Here is a 14,748-nt window from a genome sequence, read left to right as displayed (position 1 = left end):
TTGAATTGCTCAAAGTAAATGCACAAAGTAAAGAGAGAAAGAGGAACGCGGCGATGTTTTGCCGAGGTATTGGAGAGTCATCACTCCCCACTAGTCCTCGTTGGAGCACCCACGCAAGGGTGTTGCTCCCCCTTGATCCGTGCAAGGATCAAGTGCTCTCTATAGGTTAATTTTTTGACACTCCATCACGGTGAATCACCCACAACTGCTCACAACTTGAGTTGGGTCATCCATAAGCTCCGCCGGACGATCACCAAGCTCCCAATCACCACCAAGCCGTCTAGGTGATGGCGATCACCAAGAGTAACAAGCATGAACTCTCACTTGACCACAACAAGCCTATTGAGAAGGGTGGATGCACACTTTGCTACTCTTGCTTTCACTAATGAGGGCTCTCTTTGGAATTCTCAAATCTCAATCACCTCACTAGGACCTTGCTCTTCTTGGCACTCTCAAAGGTGTTTCTCAAGTGTTGGAATGAGCAAAAGTGCCCCACACACGAATGGAGTAAGTATTTATAACCATGGCTGAAAAACAAACCATTATGTGACTCTGTGGGGTGACCAGACGCTCCGGTCATGTTGACCGGATGCTCTGATCAGTTCTCCCCAAACTCCAGTGTTTAAGTTGTGACCGGACGCGTTCGATCGTGATTTTCCCTCTCTAGAACCTTACTGGAGTCGACCAGATGCTGGGACTCAGCATCCGGTCACTTCACCTCTCAGTGTCCGATCGCACCAGACGATTTCACCTTGATCAAATGAACTGATCGGACCCTACGCCAGCATCCGGTCACCCCGGAGCCTACGTCCGGTCAGTATTTGACCCTCCATTCACTTTCAACTCTGGATCATATGTGAATGAAGTTTGCTCCAATGGATCTAACGGCTTTTTAGGAGCTACCTAGTGCTAGATTTAGCAAGTGTGCACCACACCTAACTCACTAGACTCACCTAGGTCAAGCTACCCGTCCATACCCCCACTTAATAGTACGGCCAAAGGAAAAACAAAGTCCTAAACTACTCTAAGTGTCTCTTCAACTTCAATCAACACTTAGAACTAGTCTATCCTTAACCTTGTCGTCCATCCTTTGAAAACCGAAATGATTTCCATTGTAGGGGTATGACCACCATGATAGCCTAATCGATCTCTATTACCGTGACCTAACTTAATTGCCTCTGCAAAACACACATTAGTCACAGTAATCATGTATTGTCATTAGTCACCGAAACCCAACTAGGGGCCTAGATGCTTTCAATCTCCCCCTTTTTGGTGATTGATGACAATACCACCTCGAGTATGTGAAAGAGTTGAGGTTTTTAACATGCTTGGATCACATAAGCTTTTGTCAATAAGAACAAAAGAGTTAGGCAAGCTTATATGACCCAAGCCAACATAATGTACTCCAAAGGTATGAAATAAGCATGAGTACAAGTAATAAAGCTCATTTGCATCAGAGTTAAACACGGAAGCAAAGCAAATGAGCATAACACAAGTGATGTGACATATACAAGATTCAAAGTAGAGAGCACGCATGTCAAATATCACGATCATGTAGATATCACTATCACATAAATATAGTATGATGCATAAAAGTAAACACACGAATGCATAATAGTGTATCACATATAAAAACCAAATATAATACGGAGCTCCCCCTAAGTCGCTCCCCCTAAGTCTAACATACTCGATCCCTCTCCCCCTTTGGCGTCAAACACCAAAACCTAAGGGTCGGTCGATGGGGCTACAGTGGACGAGTTGGGCGCTGAGGTATGAGGAGCGAGCTAGAATTGTGTGCCATCATCATCTGATTCGGAGCTCTGAGCAGTCTGACCCTCTGTAGTTGGAAGCGATGCTGAAGCGGTCTGGGTTGGATCTATAACTGGTGCTGCCTGCTCTGATGATGCAATAGATGAAGGGAGCGTCTATGTAGTCTCGGTAATAGGTGCAACTATGGAAGGACCTAGGATATATAGCTCTGGCAGAGTAGGATGCCCTATCAACTCACTAAATGAAGCACCAAGGCTCCTAGAAACTAGGGTGAGCACTGACAAACTCTGAGGTAGAGTAAAACCCTATGAAGAGGAGTGAACTGTGGGGCTGGCACTAGCGAAGCAAACCACTGGGACACCTACTCTATAGGTGAAGGAAACTGTGGCGCTGGCGGTCCCTAACTCTGAAGCTCACTGGACTATAAAGCTAGAGTCATAGAAGTGGTGGCAGGCTGACCAAGCTAGGGCGAAGGTTGTGGCAGTGGAGCCCCAATAGCTGTCACAACATGCTGCATAAGCCCAAGTAACTGCTGCTGCATGAGAAGCTGCTACTGATGCAAGGCCTGCTGCTGCTATCGCTGGAACTCATCCTGCCTAGTATAGAACTATGCGAAAGTAGCAGCGGTCTCCTGAGCATGGCGAGCCTGATCCTGCCTCATCTGCTCAAGTATGGCAAGTAGAGCGGGGTCTGTCTGTGGTGCAGGTGGAGCTGAACTAGAGCTACCGGCCTCATGGTCATGTTGTCATGGAGGCATCTGAGGGATATCGTGGTAGTCCTCATCTTAGTTGTCACTAGGGTCACTCTCGACCATCCCCTCCTGCTGAGCATCTAACTGCTCCTCCTCAGTAGCTGTTATGCCCCTGATAGTCTCATCCTACTGGGCTGTAGTCTCGGGCACCTCTGGATGATGACGCGGCTAGCTAAGAGTCCTCACTACACTATGGCAAATCATCTGAGTCATGTTGTATGCAGGGAACTCTGTAGTAGCACCAACATACTCTGTCAGCATCTTAGGTGGCCTCACAGTAACTGCCCGGTGGATCAAGAATGTAATCTAATGAGCATATGGCAGCTATCTGTGACCTCTGAACCCCTCTGCAATAGTATCCTCCATCTCTGATAGAAGGAGATCCCAAATGTCAAACATAGTCTATTGCATCAGAGAGTTTAGTAGCCATAGCTGTATGCGAGTCAAGCCCTCATGATACCCCATCCTCAAAAGTAGTGTTGAAAGGTCCTTGTTTGGTTTTGGTAATTGAGTGACAACTTAGGTGGACTAATTGTGTTTATGTGAGATACACAGGTGATTAGTCCACAGGTACATGTGTATGAGCAACATATGCCATGGAGGTGAAAAATGGCTTGGAGATGTTGCAAAGCTCACACATGTGATGATGAAGGAGCTTAAATGCACATGAGACATGACATTGAGTCATGTGATCAAGGTGGAGAAGATCAAGACAAGACTTGGCTTGATGGATCGGTTGTAAGCGTGAAGGGCAAGTCGAAGGCTTTGGAGTGATGGACCGCGTGGCGGTGAAGCTTGAGCAAGACTTGGCGCCGATGGACGATGGCAATGGTGAAGAGCAAGTAGAGTCAAGATCGATGAACCAATATGATCATGTGATGATATGAAGTGGATCATATCATTGTTGATCGTGTTGGTGCATGTGTTGCATCAACATTGGAGGAGATGGAATGGAATGCGCAAGGCAAAGGTATAACCTAGGGCATTTCATTTCACCGGTCATAGGTGTGTAGAGAAGTTTATGACCGGGTTTAGGATAGATGGCCGTACTATCAAGAGGGGCAAACTTGTTTGCATATCGGTCATCTAGTGCCACTCAAGTGATCTAACTTTGCATTGTCGCTAGGATTGAGTGGCGTGGCAAGTTGAGTGGCTAACATCCTTTGGAAAATGATTGTGAAAATGCTAACACACATACACATGGTGGTGTACACTTGATGGTGTTGGCACATTTACAAAGGAGGTGGTGTTTGCAAGGGTGAGATGGGTTCGGCGCTTTCGGGAAATTGGAATGCCTATTTTCTATTGCGCCGGATGCAAATTCTTGTGGTTAGCACACTTGAGCAAGGGTGAAGAGAATGGAGAAGATGCTGGCGTCGGTCAACTGACCGGACGCTGGATCTGAATGCACCAGACGCTGGTAGGCTGCGTCCGGTCGCACTGACATGGAGTGTAGCAGTAGCTGGAATGTGACCGGACGCTGGCTGCGTCCGATCGTGTTCGACCGGACGCGTCCGGTCATGCTTGGGAGCTTACTAGAAACGACCGGACGCTGGGGGTTCAGCGTCCGGTCAGTTGAGTGCTGCTGTGTCCGGTCAGGTCAAGTGACCGTTGGAACTGGGACACGTGGTCGTCTGCGAGCGACCAGACACTGGGGTCCAGCGTCCGGTCAACACGACCGGAGCGTCCGGTCGGCCCGACCGTTGCCCAGTGAAGGGGTAATGGCTAGTTTAGCCCTTGGGGCTATAAATAGAAGTGGCCCTCGGCCATGGCTGGTGTGGAGCACCTCAAGGGACTTAGTGTCCATGCTTGTGAGTGCTTGGGAGCCCTCCATCACACATATACTTGATAGTGATCATTCGATTGTGTGAGTGAGCGATTCTAGTGCGATTGCATCGAGTGGCACTAGGTGATCAAGTTGCAAGCCGATGGTGCTTGTTACTCTTGGAGGTTGCCACCTCCTAGACGGCTTGGTGGTGGTCTCCGTCGAAGCGCACAAGAAGTTTGTGCGGCGCTCCGGAGAAGTGCTTGTGAGGGGCATTGTGCTCGCCCCGCGGGAGCCGCGAAGAGCAACTCTAGTAAAGCGTGTCATTGAGCTACCCTCACTCAAGGGGTAGGTTCTTGCGGCGCCCGACGTGCGGGCTTAGCGGGTGATGCTAATTAGCCACCGAACCACCAAGTGAGCGGTCGACACAACGGGGACTAGCGTGTTGGCAAACACGTGAACCTCAGGAGAAAAATCATCGTGTCAACCTTGTTCTTCCCGTTGGTTTGCATCCCCATTACACAAGCTTGCAATTACTTTTATACATATTAAGCTTGTGTAGTTGCTCTTGTAATTAGATAGCTTGTGTAGCTTGCTAATTACCTTCTTGCTTGTGTAGCATAGAAGTAGCTCCCTTGCGTGGCTAATTTGGTTTTAGTAACCTTATTAGTCACATTGCTTAGTTTGTGTAACTAAGTATTTGCGCTCTCTAATTAGGCATTGGTTGCCTTATTATTGAGCATTGCTAGTGAGCTTAGTTAGCTTTGTGCTTTTGCTTACTAGCATGTGTAGGAGCTCCCTTGTCGCTTAAAGTACTAGTGGCATAGGTTTGTGTAACCTTGCTCCTAGAATTGTTTAGGAGAGCTCTAGCTAGCCCAGCACCTTTGTTGCATAATTGTTATCTTTGCAAGGTGCTAGTGAACATATATAGTGGGGTGTAGTCTTGGCTAGACCATTAGTTTAAATTCCGCATTTGTACCGGTTAGCCGACGAGATTAAGTTTTAGAAAAGACTATTCACCCCCCCCCCCCTCTCTAGTCGCCATCTCGACCCTTCAAGTGTCCTCCTCATAATAGCATCAAACACTCTAGCAGTAGGAGTGAGATCACTGGGTGTCCTGCTCGATCCCTCACCAAAAGGCTCTATGAAGCAATGGCGGACTAGATCTGTAGGAGGCACAAGACCACCGTGAGGGTGTCTAGGAGGCATTGTCTATCCATAGCAAACCTCATGAAGCCAGATGGGCTACTCTTCAAGCCTGAGTATCTCTCTAACCCTAGAGCTCATCAGCCTGTAATCTTTGCCTCTGAAAGCAAAGTGAATGAATCTATGTTGCGGGTCAATCCAGAGTATAGCATAGAACTGACGGACCCAAGATGGAACATATAAGCATTCCATCCAAGTAAATCTGTCAGCCCTAGCAGGTAAGCTAAGTAAGGGCGAATATGCTCTCCAGCTGCTGCTATAATGGACTCAATGTTGCACACCCTCTGAGATCTAAATACTGCCCCACTGTTATGATATGCATTATAAAAATCTTCCTACAGTGGTGTGTAGAAGCCCTCTAAAGCTCGGTCATCCCTCCTCGGCGGGAACCACTACTCAAAGTCCATAAATCTAAGCTGTTGCACCTGCTTAGCCGTGGTGGCCCTCAAATCTAGATGAGTCACTGGAGGTGAACCCTATGGTCTAAACGGTGGACGAGAACCCCTCCACTCTGTCTTTGACCTCGGTGTTACTAGAGCATAGGTATGACCAGAGCAGCGAAGTTGTGGCTGAGGTGCCTGCTCTGTCTCCTCAGCATGCTCTCCCTCCTGAGTCTACTCCGCTGGCTACGGCTGCTGCTATGACTCCCCCTAAGACTGACTCTCATCAATAGCCATACGTTGTCCTCCAACCATGACAGTCCTAGCTGGACCACCATGACGGCGCTCAACCTGCTCAAGTGCAGCCCTTGTAGATGGAGAAAGCTGATCAGCAATAACAACACCACTCTGAGCATCTCCTCTCTCTATGCGCTCTGCGGCCTCTGCAACTGCGGCTGCTCTCGCTGTATCTGCATCAGGGTACCTATGCTTCCTCATTGCTAGCTTCTTCGTTGCCTTGCCTTTTGCATCTATAGGCTGGTGAGGCGGGGGCCTCGGATCCTCATCACCGGGACCTCCTCTGACATTCTTGACACGAGCCATCTGATGAAGCTGAAAAGGAAAAACTGCCGCTAACAAAGATCAACTGCCAACTATCATTTCCGAGGCTTGGCCTCGATTCGTACTCGCGAGCTTGACCCCGAGTTGACTGTCAACTGCCACTGAGACCTCAGAAACACCAACTCGCTGTATGTTAGAACAGATTGGATTTACAAATAAATATAATATATCTAGAGATACAAAACCCTAAGAAAGCAAGCAATAGATACGAAATCAGAAACGAGGGCTTGCTACCTGACGAACCAGCGAATCGATAAGAAAAGGAACGAATCGGGGACCCACCGGGTCGGCACTACGAAGGTAGGGTTCCGGTGAGGCAATGTGCCATGAGTAGGCGGTGCACTGCAGTGAAGATGCTCGGTGAGCAGTGGCTAGGGCACCGGCGAGGTTCTTGAGGCGGCGCTGGCGTTAGGGCACGGGAGCAGAGAGCATGGCACCGGCATTGACGCATGGGGGCGGTGCTAGTGAGGCGGCGCTACTGCTATGGGAGCTCAGCGGCGTGCGGGCACAGGAAGGCGTGGCACAGTGGTGAGTGGTGGCGCGGTTACGGGCAGGTGGCGCGGGGTGATGTCACGGCGACACGGGCGTGGGAGCAGCGTGGCACGGCGAGCTATGGAGGCGTAGCTAGGGCACACGGCACGGCGGCTCACGTACGACAAAGTCAGCACAGTGGATTAGGTTAAACATGGCGTGGCGCTGTAGTTATATGGGGTCCCCAATGGAATAGATAAGAAAACAGAGAAGAAATCGGATCCCGTACGTTTTCTACTGACTAGACGCTCCGGTGGCAGCGACCGAACACTGCCACCCAATGTCCGGTCGATTCCAGAGAGGTCCAAAACCCCTAGAATCGCGACCGAATGCGTCCGATCACCACTGACCGGATGCGGGCAGAGTCCGGCCGATCCTGACTTCATCTTCTTCGCTTGATCGGACGCTGGGAAAGCATTGTTTCAGCGTCCGGTCACTCCTTCTCAGCAGCAGTTCGCCTCCTATGAACTGACCAGACACTAGACTTTAGAGTCCGGTGTAGCGTCCGATCACTCTTTTTCCAACAAATCTTCAAAGTCCTTCGTGCTGCCTATTCCCAATCAAGTCCCAACTTCAATAAGATCTAAATAAACACCAATTGGGACTGATGTGAGTGACCTCTCTCAAACCCTCCAGTTTTTTAAAATATTTTGCCTTAGGCTATAATTCTTTTTAGGAAAATAGCCAATAAGAGTGCAATTGAAGATAAATGACATAGCAACATTCATGCATATGCAATGCAATACTTGAAGGTAAATCTAATTGCTTGTCAAGTTTGATCTAAGGTTAAGCTTCTTCACTCGCTTTACGGTGGTTATCTTGACCATGTTAGACAAGCCCTATATGCATTGCCAAAGATTAAACATGTTGTATATTACAATGAAACGCAAGGAACAACACAAGCTCATTTTTTAGTGAAGTTACTAAAATCAAGAACATTGAGCTCATTCCGCAATCGACAAAAAGTCACCTCATCTAGCAGTTTAGTGAAGATATCCGCCAATTGATCCTAGGTCCTTACACCTTCTAATGAAATATCATTCTTTGCAATATGATCTCTAAGAAAGTGATGGCAGATATCTATGTGCTTGGTGCGAGAGTGTTGAACCAGATTATTTGCAAGTTTTACCACATTTTCATTATCGCACAAAAGAGGTACTTTTTCTAGAACTATACCATAGTCTAGCAAAGTTTGTTTCATATAAAGAATTTGTGCACAACAAGCACCCGCGACAATGTATTCCGCTTCGGCGGTGGACAAAGCCACACTATTTTGTTTCTTGGAGGACCAAGACACAAGTGATCTACCAAGCAAATGGCACCCTCCAGATGTGCTTCTTCTATCCACTTTGCAACCGGCATAATCTAAATTGGAATAGCCAACTAATTCAAATATAGCTCCTTTGGGATACCAAAGGCCAATGCTTGGTGTGTGCTTAAGATACTAAGGATTCTTTTAATGGCAATTAAATGAGTTTCCTTAGGATTAGCTTGAAATCTAGCACACATACACACACTAAATATGATGTCGGGCCTAGATGCGGTTAAATATAATAATCTACTAATCATAGAGCGGTAGAGAGTTTGATCAACCGTGTTACCTCCCTCATCTAGGTCGAGATGTCCATTAGTTGGCATTGGTATCTTGATTGGCTTACATTCATCCATTTTGAATCTTTTGAGAAGATCCTTAGTATACTTTTCTTGAGAGATGAAAATCCCTTCTCTCATTTGCTTGACTTGAAAACCAAGAAAGAATGTAAGCTCTCCAATCATTAACATCTCGAACTCCTTCGACATCAATTCACCAAACTCTTTGCAAGAATCTTCATTTGATGATCCAAAAATGATATCATCAACATACACTTGACAAATGAAGATATGCCCATCAAGCTTCTTGGTGAATAGTGTGGTGTCGACCTTCCCAATGGTGAAGCCCTTCTCAATGAGAAAGTTCCGAAGGCGCTCATACAAAGCTCTTAGGGCTTGCTTAAGCCCATATAATGCCTTGAACAACCTATAAACATGATTAGGATATCTAGGGTCTTCAAACCTAGGAGGTTGATCAACATAGACTAGTTCATTAATAAAGCCATTTAAAAATGCACTTTTTACATCCATTTGATATAGTTTCATATCATGATGTGATGCATATGTAAGGAGGATACAAATGGCTTCTAGTCTTGCAACCAGTGCAAAGGTCTCTCCAAAATCCAAACCTTCAACTTGAGAAAACCCCTTTGCAACTAGTCTTGCCTTGTTCCTCACAACAACGCCTTGATCATCATGCTTGTTGTGGAACACCCACTTTGTTCCAATGACTCTTGCACCTTTTGATCGCTCTTCAAGAGTCCAAACTTCATTGTGAGTGAAGTTGTTCAACTCTTCATGCATGGCATTTATCAAATCCGGATCTTGAAGAGGTTCTTCTACCTTAGTAGGCTCAAAGCAAGAGACAAAAGAGTGATGTGCAATAAATGTAGCAAGTTTTTGTGAGCGAGTCATTACACCCTTTGATGGACTCCCTATGATGAGATCTTGTGGATGATCTTAGAGTAGAGGTGTGTTTCTTCTATTGACCACTTGAGGAGGAGGTTGTGGAGCATCAACATCTTGTGCTTGTACCATCATTTGATCATGAGAGACATGAGTGTCTTTATTTTCTATTCTCCCATCTTTTTCACCATCTTGTGGCACATTTGATAAAGAAGGTGGATCAATCACTTGTACATCATCTTTAGGCTTGATATCTCCAACCGGAATGTTCTTCATAGCCTCCCTCAATGGTTCATCACCTACATCATCAAGATTTTCATGTGCTCCTTGGGAGCCATTAGATTCATCAAATTCCACAACATATGTTTCTTCAACCAAGCCGGTGGCATGATTAAATATTCTATATGCTTTGGACTTTGATGAGTAACCAACAAGAAAATCAATATCACAACATCTTTGAAACTTCCCTAGGTGTTGCCACTTCTTATAGATGTAGCATTTGCAACCAAACACCCTAAAGAAGGAGACGTCCGGCTTCTTCCCATTGAGCAACTCATAAAGTGTCTTGCCAAGAAACTTTTGAAGGAATAGGCGGTTGGATGCATAGCATGCGGTGTTGATAGCTTCCGCCCATAGAGTTTTAGGGGTGTTGTACTCATCTAGCATTGTTCTTCTAAGAGTGATCAATGTCTGGTTCTTTCTCTCAACTACACCATTTTGTTGAGGAGTATATGTTGCAGAGACTTCATGCTTGATCCCAACTTCATCACAATAGGCTTCTATATTTGTGTTGTCAAATTCTTTGCCATTGTCAGTTCTAGTCTTCTTGAGCTTCACTTCAAATTCATTTTGTGCTCTCTTAGCAAACTTCTTGAAGCATAATGCAACTTCGGATTTGTCATGAAGGAAGAATACCCATGTGTATCTTGAATAGTCATCAACAATCACAAGACAAAAAATATTTCCTCCCAAACTCTTGTATGTTGTTGATCCAAATAAGTCCATGTGAAGGAGTTCTAGCACTCTTGTGGTTGACATGAAAGCTTTTGTTGAATGAGTATTTGCAACTTGCTTGCCAGCTTGACATGCACTATAAAGCTTGTCCTTCTCAAACTTCACATCCTTCAACACTCTCACCAAATCATTCTTCATTAGCTTCTTGAGTGAGCTCATCCCAACATGAGCAAGTCTTCTATGTCATAGCCACCCAAGTGTTGTTTTGGTAAATAGGCATGTCTTAAAGTTAGCATCTTCGGAGGTGAAGTCCACTAGATATAGGTTGTTGTTTCTAAATCCTTTGAATATAACCTGATCATCATCCTTCTTAGATACAACAACTTACTTCTCGGTAAACATGCATTGGAAGCCAAGATCACACAATTGTCCAATGGATAGCAAGTTGAAGCTCAATGAAGCAACATATAGCACATTTGAGATAGAATGATCATTTGATATTGCCACTTTGCCCAATCCTTTCACCTTGCCCTTTGAGTTATCTCCAAATGTGATTCTTTCTTGTCCATCTACTTCTTCATCTAGTGAGATGAATATATGAGGATCACCAGTCATATGCTGTGTGCAACCATAATCAATAATCCAATGACTTCCACTGGTCTTGTAGTTCACCTACACACACGAGATCAAGCTTTAGGAACCCAAACTTGTTGAGGGCTCTTCACCTTCTCAACAAGTGACTTTGCTACCCAAATTTTGTTAGGCCTATTCTTGTTGGGAGGTCCTAAGAACATGACTTTCATCTTCCCACTAAAATCCTTTCTAAGCATGTAATGAGCATTGAAAGCAAAAGGTCTAGCATGCTTGGGCAAGGGTTGTGGTGGTGGAGTTTGGCATTTATGGGCAAAGTGGCCTTCTTGTCCACACTCAAAACATCTCTTTGGCTTTGGCTTTGACTTTTGTTGTTGTTGAGCTTGAGCCTTCTTCTCTTTGTTTGCCATGTACCCAATGCCACTTATATCTATCTTCATGATGGTGTTCATTAGTAGCTCACTTTGAAGATGCTTGCCTCTTATGAACTTGCTCAATCCAATTTTGAGATACTCTTTCTCCAACTTGAGCTTCTTGTTCTCTTCCTTGAGAGCATCATTATTTTTCTCTTCCTTGAGCTTCTTGTTCTCTTCTTTGAGCTTCTCATTTTTAAGAGTCAAATCACTATCATGATCAAGAGTTTCTAGCACAATAGTATTGTGGCTTTTGATCTCTTCAAGATCTTTCTTGAGCTTTTCATTTTCATTCTTGAGCTTGACAAACTCATCATAATCATCGGCCTCAACCACTTACTTGCCCTTGCTACTAGAACTTTGCTCAATGCTCTCAAAGATCAAATCATCACATATGTAGCTATATCAATCTTAACAATATTATTAGTAGCATCATGTGGCTCATTGGATAGAAACTCTTGAGCAATGACAATATTATCATGATTAATCTTAAGAGTAGTATATTCTTCTTTTAGCTTATTGTGGCTAGTGATGAGCTCATTGTGTATCCTCTCAAGTTTATCATGTTTATCTTTAAGCTCTTTCTTAGAAGATTTGAGCTCCTTGAGTTTGGATGATATAGCATCATTTGCATCTCTAAGCTCAACACTAGTCTTTTCGACTACATCATATTTAGCTAAAAGAGAATCATTTTTAGCTTCTAATTTTTTTATTCTTAGCTCTACTCTTTCTTATGATCTTAGTGTATTGATTTAGCAATTTAGCAAGATCATCATAAGAAGGTGATTCATATTCATCATCATCACTATCGCTATCATCATTGCTAGCATGTTCATCACCACTACTATCATCATTTGATACCTTGCGATCACCCTTGGCCATAAGGCATAGGTGTGTAGAGGATGATGGTGGTGGTGGAGGTGAAGATGATGAAGAGTCAATCACAATGGCGGCCACCTTCTCATTATCACTATCATCATTGGATGAGCAACTTGATGAATCAATGTCCGTGAGCCAATCACCGATGATATATGCCTTTCCACTTTTCTTCTTCTTGCCATCTCTCTTCTTGTATGGCTTGTTTTTCTTCTTCTCATCTTCTTGTTCATTGCTTGAGTCATCTTTCTTGCCCTTGTACTTGTTCTTGAACTTGTCTTTCTTGGGCTTGGTGCATTGGTGTGCTAGATGACCAAGTTCTCCACAATTGTAGCAATTCATCTCAGAGATTGGCTTCCTTCTAGAGCTAGTGAAGAACTTCTTCTTACCATCGAACTTGAAGCCACTCTTGTTGAGCTTCTTTAGCATCTTGGTGGTTCTTTTCACTATGAGAGCAAGACTAGCATCATCAACTTTATCATCACTTGAGCTCTCATACTCAAGCCTTGCTTTACCTCTCTCTTGGCTAGCTTTGAATGCTAAGCCGTTGTCTTTCTTCTTATTAGAGGATGAGCCATCTTGAGGTATGATGTGCATGTACATCTCATGAGCATTGATCTTTCCCAAGATTTATGTCGGTGTAGCGGTGGAAAGATCACCTTGATGAAGCACGGTCACAATATGCCCATATTTGTCAATCGGGAGGACACTCAAGATCTTTTTTACAACATCGGATGGTTGCATTTGAGTGAGTCCAAGCCCATTAATTTCCTCTACAAGAATATTCAAGCGTGAGTACATTTTATTAGCACATTCTTTAGGAAATATCTCAAAAGAATTTAGCTTTTTATGACAAGATGATAGCGTTCCTCACACTCACTCTTTGTTCCCTCATGGAGCGCACAAACGTCAGACCATAGTGCATGGGCGTCTTTGTGGTTCCTCACCCGGTTGAACACATATTTGCAAAGGCCTATAAAGATGGTGTTTCGAGCCTTTGCATTCTATTTTTCGTAATTCACCTCATCGCCTTGTAGGTGTGTAGCATCCCGAGGTTTTGGGAAGCCTTGTGAGGTGGCTCTAAGTATTCCAACATCTAAAGCTTCTAGATACGCTTCCATGCGGATTTTCTAATATAGAAAATCATCCCCCTCAAAGATAGGAGAAGGTCCATCCCCGTGAGACATCTTTCTCTAGGCGGTTAAGCCTAAATACGTGAGCACGAGGCTCTGATACCAATTGAAAGGATCAAGATGCCCAAGAGGGGGGGTGAATTGGGCTAATTCAAAATTTCTTTGCAATAATTAAATCCTACGATTAGCCCAATTAACCCCTTGTGCCTAGAAAGTGTTTCTATTAATCTACCGCATAAAAGTTTAGCAACCTATGTTCCAATCCTACTATAGCATAGCAATTCTATGAATGTAAATGACAAGAATTGAATTGCTCAAAGTAAATGCACAAAGTAAAGAGAGAAAGAGGAATGCGGTGATGTTTTGCCGAGGTATCAGAGAGTCGCCACTCCTCACTAGTCCTCGTTGGAGCACCCGTGCAAGGGTGTAGCTCTCCCTTGATCCGCGCAAGGATCAAGTGCTCTCTATGAGTTGATTCTTTGATACTCCGTCGCGGTGAATCACCCACAACCGCTCACAACTTGAGTTGGGTCATCCACAAGCTCCGCTAGATAATTACCAAGCTCCCAATCACCACCAAGCCGTCTAGGTGATGGCGATCACCAAGAGTAACAAGCACGAACTCTCACTTGACCACAACAAGCCTAATGAGAAGGGTGGATGCACACTTTGCTACTCTTGCTTTTACTAATGAGGGCTCTCTTTGGTATTCTCAAATCTCAATCACCTCACTAGGACCTTGCTCTTCTTGACACTCTCAAAGGTGTTTCTCAACTGTTGGAATGAGCAAAAGTGCCCCCACACACGAATAGAGGAATTATTTATAACCATGGCTGAAAAATGAACCGTTATGTGCCTCTGCAGGGTGACCGGACGCTCCGGTCAGTTCTCCCCGACTCTAGTGTTTAAGTTGTGACCGGACACGTTCGGTCATGATTTTTCCTCTCTGGAACCTTACTGGAGTCGACCGGACGCTGGGACTCAGCATCCGGTCACTTCACCTCTCAGCGTCCGATCGCACCAGACAATTTCACCTTGATCAAATGAACTGACCGGACTCTGCGCCAGCGTCCGGTCACCCCGGATCCAGCGTCCGGTCAGTATTTGACCCTCCATTCACTTTCAACTCTCGATCGTATGTGAATGAAGTTTGCTCCAATGGATCTAAGGGCTTTTTAGGAGCTACCTAGTGCTAGATTTAGCAAGTGTGCACCACACCTAACTCACTAGACTCACCTAGGTCAAGCTACCCGTCCATACC

The sequence above is a fragment of the Miscanthus floridulus genome, chromosome 1 (assembly GCF_019320115.1).
Source record: "Miscanthus floridulus cultivar M001 chromosome 1, ASM1932011v1, whole genome shotgun sequence".
In the NCBI taxonomy this organism is placed as follows: domain Eukaryota; kingdom Viridiplantae; phylum Streptophyta; class Magnoliopsida; order Poales; family Poaceae; genus Miscanthus; species Miscanthus floridulus.
Note: the sequence above shows the minus strand (reverse complement) of the source record.